Source organism: Eucalyptus grandis, chromosome 7 (assembly GCF_016545825.1).
Source record: "Eucalyptus grandis isolate ANBG69807.140 chromosome 7, ASM1654582v1, whole genome shotgun sequence".
NCBI classification, from domain to species: Eukaryota; Viridiplantae; Streptophyta; class Magnoliopsida; order Myrtales; family Myrtaceae; genus Eucalyptus; species Eucalyptus grandis.
Genome location: NC_052618.1, coordinates 23,913,142 through 23,922,915, shown reverse-complemented (window position 1 = coordinate 23,922,915; position 9,774 = coordinate 23,913,142).

The following is a 9,774-nucleotide window of genomic DNA, read 5'->3' as shown; positions in this document are numbered from 1 at the left end:
TTACATCGCAAGTGTCGCTAGTGATAGAAAATATTTTCAATTTTTCACAAAAGGGGCCGATAATCAAGCCATAAGTAATGCCTTTTTCAAAGATATTTTTGAAAAAATTACCCATTACCCTTTGAATGGCGAGTGGTAATTAATTGCTAGGAATAGTTTGTGGATACAAAATTCAATGGCGAGTGGTAATTAATTGCTAGGAATAGTTTGTCGATACAAAATTCTCATGCGTATTCTATAAAATAAATTAACCTTGTGATTTTTCGAGTCAAAATTCATTTGAATTGGGTTCACCCACACATGAGAATACTCAACATATATCAAAATAAAACGTTAAGCATTCAATTGGATAAGGGCAAAAAAAGAAAAAGAAAAAATAGATTTAGGCTACATTTATTAAAAAAGGATTGTTCTTTTTATTTCTCTTAAAAGGGTTACTTGGAGATCGTCTCCTTAGTTTAATCCATTTATTAGACTTTCTTATTTTATTTTTACATTAACTTGTATCTGACCCGGTCAACAATAATTTCATAACCATCTATTAGCCCATTTTGACTCACTTAATCTTAATAGAAAATTAAGCTTACCTAGGTTGATAATCACAATTTTGAATAGTTAATATCGACCCAAAAAGAAAAAAAATGTGGAATAAAAGAGGAGTCAAGAGTTATTAAACAACAATGTTTATTATATTAATATATAAATATCATATATCTAGGGATCGTGAAATTTACACGGGAAAGAAGGGATGTTCTAATGTTATGTTTTGTAAATAGGGAAGGATAGCGAAATCCAAAATGACATTTCAGTTAATATTATCTTAAGCTATGACAAAATGAATCAAATTGTAATTGTAAAAACAGGCTTAACTCGTGTGAAAATTATCTTGTGGAAAGGAAAAGGAAGACAATATGTTTGTTATTTGCGGTTTTATGCTCTAAAAGCTAAATTAGGAGATATATTGAAAGCTCTATCTTTATATTTCTTTATCTATTACTTAGTTAAATTAAAGTATCTTTGGTTAAGTTAAAGCTTCGCACCCTGACTCTTTAATAATCATCTAAAATCGATTTGAGTTGTGAAATAAAAGGCAAAAGTTGCAGCACAACAAAGTAAGGTTCATGAAAGCTCGCGAGCTATGTCTTATCGGTATTTTTGAAGTGTTGTGACATCGTATTAAGAGAATTTGTATAATAAATTATCTTATCTATCATTTTGAATTCTAAATGGAATGGAGAAACACTATGTTTTCAATAGATTGTGAATTTTAATATTTATAATATTTTGATGATAAATAAATAGTAATTTTGCTGTAATCTTGATGTGGCATGATTTATGTTTTGCTTCATTTTCTATACTTTTGATTTATTGAATTTGACAACTTGATTAAAATAAATTGTAATTTAGATGAAAAAACAACTATTATATTCCATTTTGTTTAGTGAATTCTCTTTATCCTTTTTTTTTTTTTTTAAATTTAACCTAATAAGATGTTGAAGTTTCTATACTACTGTTCTAAGATTAATATTAGGTTTATTGTGAAATAGGCTCCATATATGATGTCAAATATTTGTAAGTTTTATGACTGAATTCAACTACTTGAGCCAAATAAGTTATACTATAATTAGAAATTTACGATTGATAATAAAAATGCATAACGTTGCTTTGTTTACAAAAAAAGTTTACTAAGAAATGTGTCAGATCATTAGTTCTCAAGAACGGTCCAGTTGTATATGGTGAGATAATTTTTTTTTTGTTTAAAAAAGAAAATTAAGCTTAGTAAATGACATGTGCCCCGTAATTTAAGATTTTTACTGAATTAGGTCTAGGGAGATATCTTTAAGTGACGTGAACTTAAACTTACCCTTGTGAGGTTCCTTTACAGGGTATCTGATTTCCACCGTCACTCGTCTTTCTATGTATTTCAACCACTCACCTCGATTCTCCTCATCTCTCTTGTTATGTGGAGTTGTCTCTACCGCCATGGTAGTTAATCCCTGAACCCTAATCTCCAACCTTCATCTTTGTTCTTTCTCTCACGATCTCCCTTTGCCTGTTACTCGGCTTGCGAGCGCTCAATGCATTATCCCATCTTCAATGCCATAGCTCCTGAACTCTTCAACCCTAATCGCATCACTCAACCCACCATGCCTCCCATTCCTAGCTGAATTTTGCCTCCGAACTTCATCCACAACCTTCTTTCCTTCCCCTCACAAGTGCCCTCCCTCTTTCACAATCGTCTTTCCCAGTGCCACAAATGTGCTTGGCCTCTAGGTATTCCTTCATCTCCCACCATTCTATTCTGCATGCATCAATTCCTCTATTCTAGCATCCCCTTGGTCCATCTTGACCAAATTGATGCCTCGCTCGATGGTCTGATTGTCGAGTAAAGGAATCCCTTGTTGCCCATTTTATCTTGCACCTATGGCCTTTCTATCCAGACTAGTTTATCCCTGCTGAAGCTGCCCTATTCTGTCGAATTGCCAATGGAGCACACCAACTAGGATGAAGACGCTCGACTAGCAGCTCTATGCCATAGATTGGGTCGCTTTTGGCCCGAACAGGAAGTTGAAGTCTATGACGAGGTTGCTCCAACAGAAAAGTTAGAAGAATACAAATTGATTTTGGTAGGTAAAATCCTATCTAACCCCTCAATTAATTTCCAGGCTTTCCAAAATACCATGAAACGAGCTTGGCACACGGAAAATGTCGACATCTCCCAACCTGAAGTAGGGCTATATGTGGCTAAATTTACTAAGGAAGTTGACAAGCAGAGAGTTTTAGAAGACGGACCTTGGCTTTTGTCACACCATTTGGTAATCCTCAAGCTTTGGTTATCGAACACACCCCTCCACTGTTATGACTTCACAACATGTGCATTCTAGATTCAGATATTTAGGCTCCCTCTAGAAAGGTGCACTGAAAATATGATCAATAGAGTAGTGAGACATGTGGGAAAGGTGCTAGAAGTTAAATTAGAAAACAGAGATGGTACCTATAGAGCTGGGCGAGCCTGAGTGGAAATCAACCTTCAAGACCCTCTCAAACCTGGCCAGCTGATTCGATTAGAAGGGAAGAATATATGGCTAAATTTCCGCTATGAAAAACTATCCCATTTTTGCTATTCGTGTGGAATACCTGGTCATTATGCTATGCATTGCAAAACCTTTCCTTTCGATGAAGAAAAAATGGACAGGAAAGATACTCTCTATTTTGGCCAATGGCTTCGCGCTGAAGTTAAGGAACACAGCCCCTTTTGGATAGACTTTTATGAGACGAACAACAACCAAGATGACGTAGAAGATATGATACCGGAAACTTCTCAACCCTCCAACCAACTAATAACAGTGGAACAACATAGCAAGGGAAGGGATAAAGTACCTATCGAGCCTCCAGCAGATCAACCTCTTCTCACCTTAGCCGAACCACTCAAATGGCGACATCAATTAGGCCCTTCAGAAGGCATATTACCACTACCTGCAAAAACCCCTGCATCAACACACCCTGAAGATCAACCAATCACAGCTGCTGGCGCTTCCAAACAGAAGAAAATAAAAAGCAACCGTTTAATTCCCAAAGCAAGTCCTACAAAGAAAGTTAAAAGGTACAATCCTTATGAGCTGAAATCCCATGGACTAGAGGAGTTTGATGACTTGCATTTGATGGATACTCCAATCTTCGCGGTTGAAGAACCAAGTAGATGGGCTGTGGTGGCTAGCCCGAATAAGCCACCCCATGACAAATGAAGATTCTTAGCTGGAACTGTCAATTTAGGCAATCCCCTGACAGTTTGAGCCCTAAAGGCCCTAGTGGCCTAAGAAAAGCCCCATGTAGTGTTTTTGATGGAGACAAAGAATCAAAATGTAGTGCTGATAAGAATCCAAAAGAGATTAAATTTTCCTAGTTGTCTAATTGAAGATCCTATTGGACTAGTAGGAGGACTAGCGGTGTTTTGGAATGAGATAGTCTCTATATCTATCGACAATCAAACAACGAACTATATGGATATGATTTGCACGGATAATGGATTACCCATGCGCCTCACTTGTCTTCACGTGCCTTTGGTGTACACTCAAAGACAACGCCTATGGGATGAGCTGCGCCGATTTAGCAACCACAACACTTTACCATGGGTGTGTGTTGGAGACTTCAACGAAATTCTTTACCACTGGGAGAAAACAAGTAAGCGCCTAGCGGATCACTATCGTATGTAGTCTTTTCGTAATTTTATAGATACTTGTTCACTAATGGAAGTTGAAAGCAAGGGTTGCACATACACTTGGGTTATAATAGAGAGGGAGAGGAGTTAGTTAAAGAAAAACTGGATCGCACCCTTTGTACAATGGATTGGCGTCTGACATTTGTAGAAGCTGAGGTTTTCGCCTTACCTGCCATGGGTTTGGATCACAGCCCACTATTACTAACAACTGAAGCCAAACCTATCAAAAGGAGAAGAAGATTTACCTTTGAGGCTTTCTGGCTTCAAGATCAAGAGTGCCACAAAGTTATAGTTGAATCCTGGGATTCCACTCCAAGGTCAGGCCCAACTATTTCAAACAAACTCAAGGCTGTTTCAATTGCTCTTGCTACATGGAGTCAAAGAAAATTTGCCAATGGATATCATCAAATCAACTGTTTGAAATAGCAACTCCAACATATCATCAACCAACCAAATAACCATCACGATAAAGAGGAGGTAACTTGCTTGCAAATGGAAATTCAACACCTTTGGCAACAGGGAGAGCAATATTGGGCATTGCGATCACGAATTAACTGGCTGAGATGGGAAGACAAGAACACCAAATTTTTTCACACCTCCACTATTCAATGTAGACAAAGAAATCGAATAAGTATGCTACATGATGCAGATCAAACATGGGTTTGCGATCAACAAAAACTAAAAGACATGACCATGAATTACTTCACAACATTGTACACCATCATGGGGCATCGTGATTACGGGCCTATATTGATGCAATGCCCACAGATGGTAACGAAGGAAATAAACAATAATCTCACACAAGCTGTTACTCAAGAGGAAATATGACAAGCAACCTTTCAGTTGGGAGCCACAAAAGCACTAGGGCTAGATGGACTAAATGGGCTTTTCTACCAACATCATTGGGATATTCTACAGGACGATCTATTTCACTTGGTACAAGAATTTTTTCACTCTGGCGTTATGCAACCTGGACTCAATCAGACAACTATATCCTTAATCCCCAAAGTACCCAACCCGGAACAACTTGACTAATACCGACCAATCAGCCTTTGCAACTATGTGTACAAGATCATCTCAAAGGTATTAGCAAATCGTCTTAAACCTTGGTTGCCAGAGCTGATTTCCATAGAGCAATATGCTTTTGTTAGTGGTCGCCAGATTCAAGATAACATATTAGTAGTGCAAGAGGTCCTCCATCATATTAGGATCAGAAACAAAAAGAAACACTTTCAAGCGGTCCTAAAATTAGATATGCAGAAGGTCTATGATCGGGTTGAATGGGATTTTGTATAGGATTATATGCTCAAATTGGGTTTTCACACAATATGGGTCCAATGGGTGATGCAATGCATTACAACTGCTTCACTCAGTGTCAAATTCAATGGAGACAACCTACCTTATTTTCACCCATCTAGAGGGCTCAAACAGGGCGACCTTCTCTCTCCATACTTGTTCATCCTGGTGGTGAATTTACTATCCATACTTATCCATCAAGCTATGAGAATGGGAAATCTCAAAGGCATTCAATTAAAGAGGTGGTGTCCTACCCTTTCTCATTTATTTTTTGCTGATGATGCTATATTCTTCCTAGATGGCAAACTACAAGAATGTCAAAACCTAGCTAATATCCTTAACCAATATTGCTTAGCAACGGGTCAGACTGTGAATTGGAACAAATCTGGCATTCTCTTCAGCAAGGCGTGTCCTACTCGTCTACAAGAAAATTTGGCCCAAGAACTTTGAGTTCCTATGATTACCAAGACTGGTAAATACTTAGGCATACCATCGGACTGGGGAAGATAAAAAAAGGAGATGTTCTCTTGGATAATAGGTCGAGCGAATTCAAAACTGGAAGGCTGGAAAGAGTAGTTCATTTCAAAAGGTGGTAAGGAAATTTTAATTAAAACCGTTGTCCAAGCAATCCCACAGTATGCGATGTCTATTTTTAAGATTCATGTATCTCTTTGCAAATTTATTGAGCAGAAAATTGCCAAATTCTGGTGGCAAAATAATAACAGCAAGGCAGGTATATATTGGAAGTGATGGGATTCTCTTAAAACTAGAAAGGACACCGGCAGAATGGGCTTTCATGATCTCATCACCTTCAATAAAGCTTTACTAGAAAAATAGGCGTGGCGTCTCATACAAAACCCCACTTCCTTATGGAGTAAACTATTTAAAGATCTTTACTATCATTCAAAGGAATTCTGGCATGCCGAAAAAGGGCAAGACCATTCTGGGGCTGGCAGAGTATACTGACCAGCAGAGACTCGATAATGAATAATATACAATGGTCAGTTGGAGATGGGAAACGAATCTCAATTCGAGAAGACGGATGGCTTGCAAGAGGTATCATTGGCGGGCTTGCGCCCCAAGGAGAACCAAAGAAGGTTGCGGCCTTCATCTTACTGAGTCATAACAGATGGAATGAATCTTTGCTGCGCAATTCTTTTGACGACCAAACAGTTGAGGAAATCCTAACTATTCAACTTTGTACCCAATGTACAGTCGATTAGATCATTTGGAAGGGAACTCAAAACGGAGTATATACAGTTACAAATGGTTACAACTCCCTCAGAGCTACAACAAACACAAATGAACTAAGTTGCGCATCATCCTCCTATCAAACTCCACGACACCTTTGGCGCAAGATCTAGATATGAAGACATCCCCGAAGCTTCGCATATTTATGTAGTCTTTATGCCACAATGCTCTTTCTACACGTGAAAACCTCCATCACAGACACATAATTCCAGACCCAGTGTGTCATCTTTGTCAAATAGACAGCGCAGAATCAACAGAGCACATATTCTTACTATGTCCATGGACTCAAAAAGTATGGTCTCATCCACAGGTTCAAATCACACCAGAGGCATATAATATACAACGCATTGATGTGTGGTTAACAGATCTATTAACATATAGAGCTCTCTTACCTGATCTGGCGACCCTCACGCATCTTCTGTGGAAGATTTGGAAAGTGAGGAATAATTTTATTTTTCGCAGGCTTCCCCCCGATCCAGCACAGGTAGTTGAAGTGGCTCTAGTGAACGCCCTGGTAGATCGTCGCTTATATGGAGTTAGCCCAGGATCTGGCTTCGCTCCTCAGACTCAAATCGGGTATGGCATCCATTGGATCCTAGATCTCTGAAGATCAATATTGATGGAGCTTTCACCTCTACATCAATCGAAGGCTTGGTGGCTTCCATTACCCGAGATCACTCCGGTCAGATTGTCGATGGATTTACCAGCACTGTTAACGCCTCTTCGGCTCTGTAGACGGAGACTCAAGCCCTTAATCTCACCCTCCGAAATTTGTTGTAGAAAGGGCAGGCAAATCAAACACTTATCTTGGAATTAGATTGCAAGATTCTTGTAGACGCTGTGAACCATCCTTGCTCAACGCCATGGGAGATCCGAGTGCTGATTGCAGAGACTGCGGCGATGCTCCTTGGTTTCCCTAACCTGCGTATTGTGCACTGCAGGAGAGAAGCAAATGAGGCCGCCAAATAGGTTGCCAAAGCCCATGACTCCCGAAGCCTACCTCTGAACTGGGCCACATTTGTTCCCCCACCTCTTTTGCATATTATATGTACTGACTTTATGGCAAACGGTGGAACTCTTCATTAGTTTTATGAATACGCGTTTTTTTTTTTTTTTACCAAAAAAAAAAACCACTCACCTCATTTGGTATCTATGGCGTTCATGATCCTTATTTCCTTGAGCTTTATATAAGAGTGGAGGAAACTAGAAAGGGTGAAGAAAATTCTCAAATTCTCAAATTTTCCTCTTCTCATTCTGAAAAAAAAAAAAAAAAAAAACAACTTCAAATTTACTCAATTTTTTGCATCCCCTCTTGTTCTCCGGTCTTCTCCCAAACAAAGTGTTAAAGTTTCAATTCAAGTAGTTGAAACGAGCTTGGGGTACGTTTGGTTTGGATTTGCCAAATCCCTTTGGGGTCTTAAAGGTCCTTGGCCAAATGCAAATGGCATTTGACAAATTGCATTTCCTAGGGCTAAAACCCAAGGTGGGTTTGGACATGCTTTGGAATGCTAAATTTTAGAATGTGAATAGACTTTTTCTTCCAATATTTCCCTCGCTATACTTTCATAATTACGAAGATGTTGAAAACCCTAACGTCGCTAGAGAGGCCTTGCCTAAGGTTGCAAGACCCCAGGCACAATTGACTGATCATCTTGAACAGATAAAAGCTAGTGTTTAACTGCTATCTATGCCAAACCAGATGAGTTAACTTAAGCACAATTGGCTGATCATCTTGAACAGACAGCTGCTACAATGACAAAACCTTGGATGGTCACTAGTGATTTTGACGACAATGCGTTTTTGGACGAAAAGAAAGAGGGTGCACCAGTCAATGCTCCAAAATAAATTGGGTAAAGAGAGTGGATTGGTAGATGTCATCTAATAGATCTTGGTTGGGTGGGAATGAAATTTATATGGCATGGGCCCAAGCGGAACGGATATGATCGGGTATGCAAGCGTCTTGACAAAGCATTGTGTAATCTTTCTTGGCGTTTGTTATTTACTGATCTGATAGTAAGAGTACTTTGAAGAGTTAAATCTAATTATCATCCTCTCTTGATTACTTTGTATAGGGGGAAGACTCACTAAGGTAAATCCGCCTTTTCTTGCCGATTAATGTTGCTCTATCTCAACTACAAAACAACCTCAAGGAGTGGGATCAAAATGTCTTTGGAAACATTTTCAGAACAAAAAGGAATTTGCTGGCCAGATTAAGAGGCATCCAAAAGGCACTTGAGAAGGGTACAAAGCCTTTTTTCAAAGTGAAATTACAAAAATATTTTTTGATGTCTCAATTTTCGAAGAAATCCACTGGTATAAAAAATCTACATATCAATGGCTGCAATTTGGGAATAAAAATACGAAATTTTTTCATGCTGCCACAATTACTCATCTTCGGATAAATAAAATTGATGTTCTAAAGAATAATAATGGAGAATGAGTGTTTGACCGAGAAAAATTGAAAGGCATTGTGATGGATTTCTACAAGACCCTTTTCACTGAAGATGACCCAACCATAATCGCCATTCCGCAGCCTAACATATTTCAAATCCTGAGTTCTTAACAAGCTTTGAATTTTGCGAAACTAGTCGATAAAGAAGAGGTCCACAGAACACTGTTTGACATGGGACCTTACAAAGCACCTGAGCCAGATGGTTTCCAAGTGGTTTCTTTCGACATTAGTGGAATCTAGCTAGTAATTCAGTTGTTAATTTTATTGTTGAGGCTATCTGCAAATTGTAGCTAGGCCAAGATTAATAAAACTCTCTTAGTATTGATCCCATAAGTGAAACAATCAGAATCCATATGCAACTTTAGACTAATTAGTCTGTGTAGCGTTGCTTACAAAATTCTCACCAAAGTACTTTTGAACATATTAAAGGAAGTGCTTCCACAAATCGTCCTGCCTAATCAAACCAGTTTTGTTCTTGGTAGACAAATTCAAAAAAATGTTATTATCACCAACGGGGCAATTTACTCGATTGAGAAAAATTCAAGGAAAAATGGGA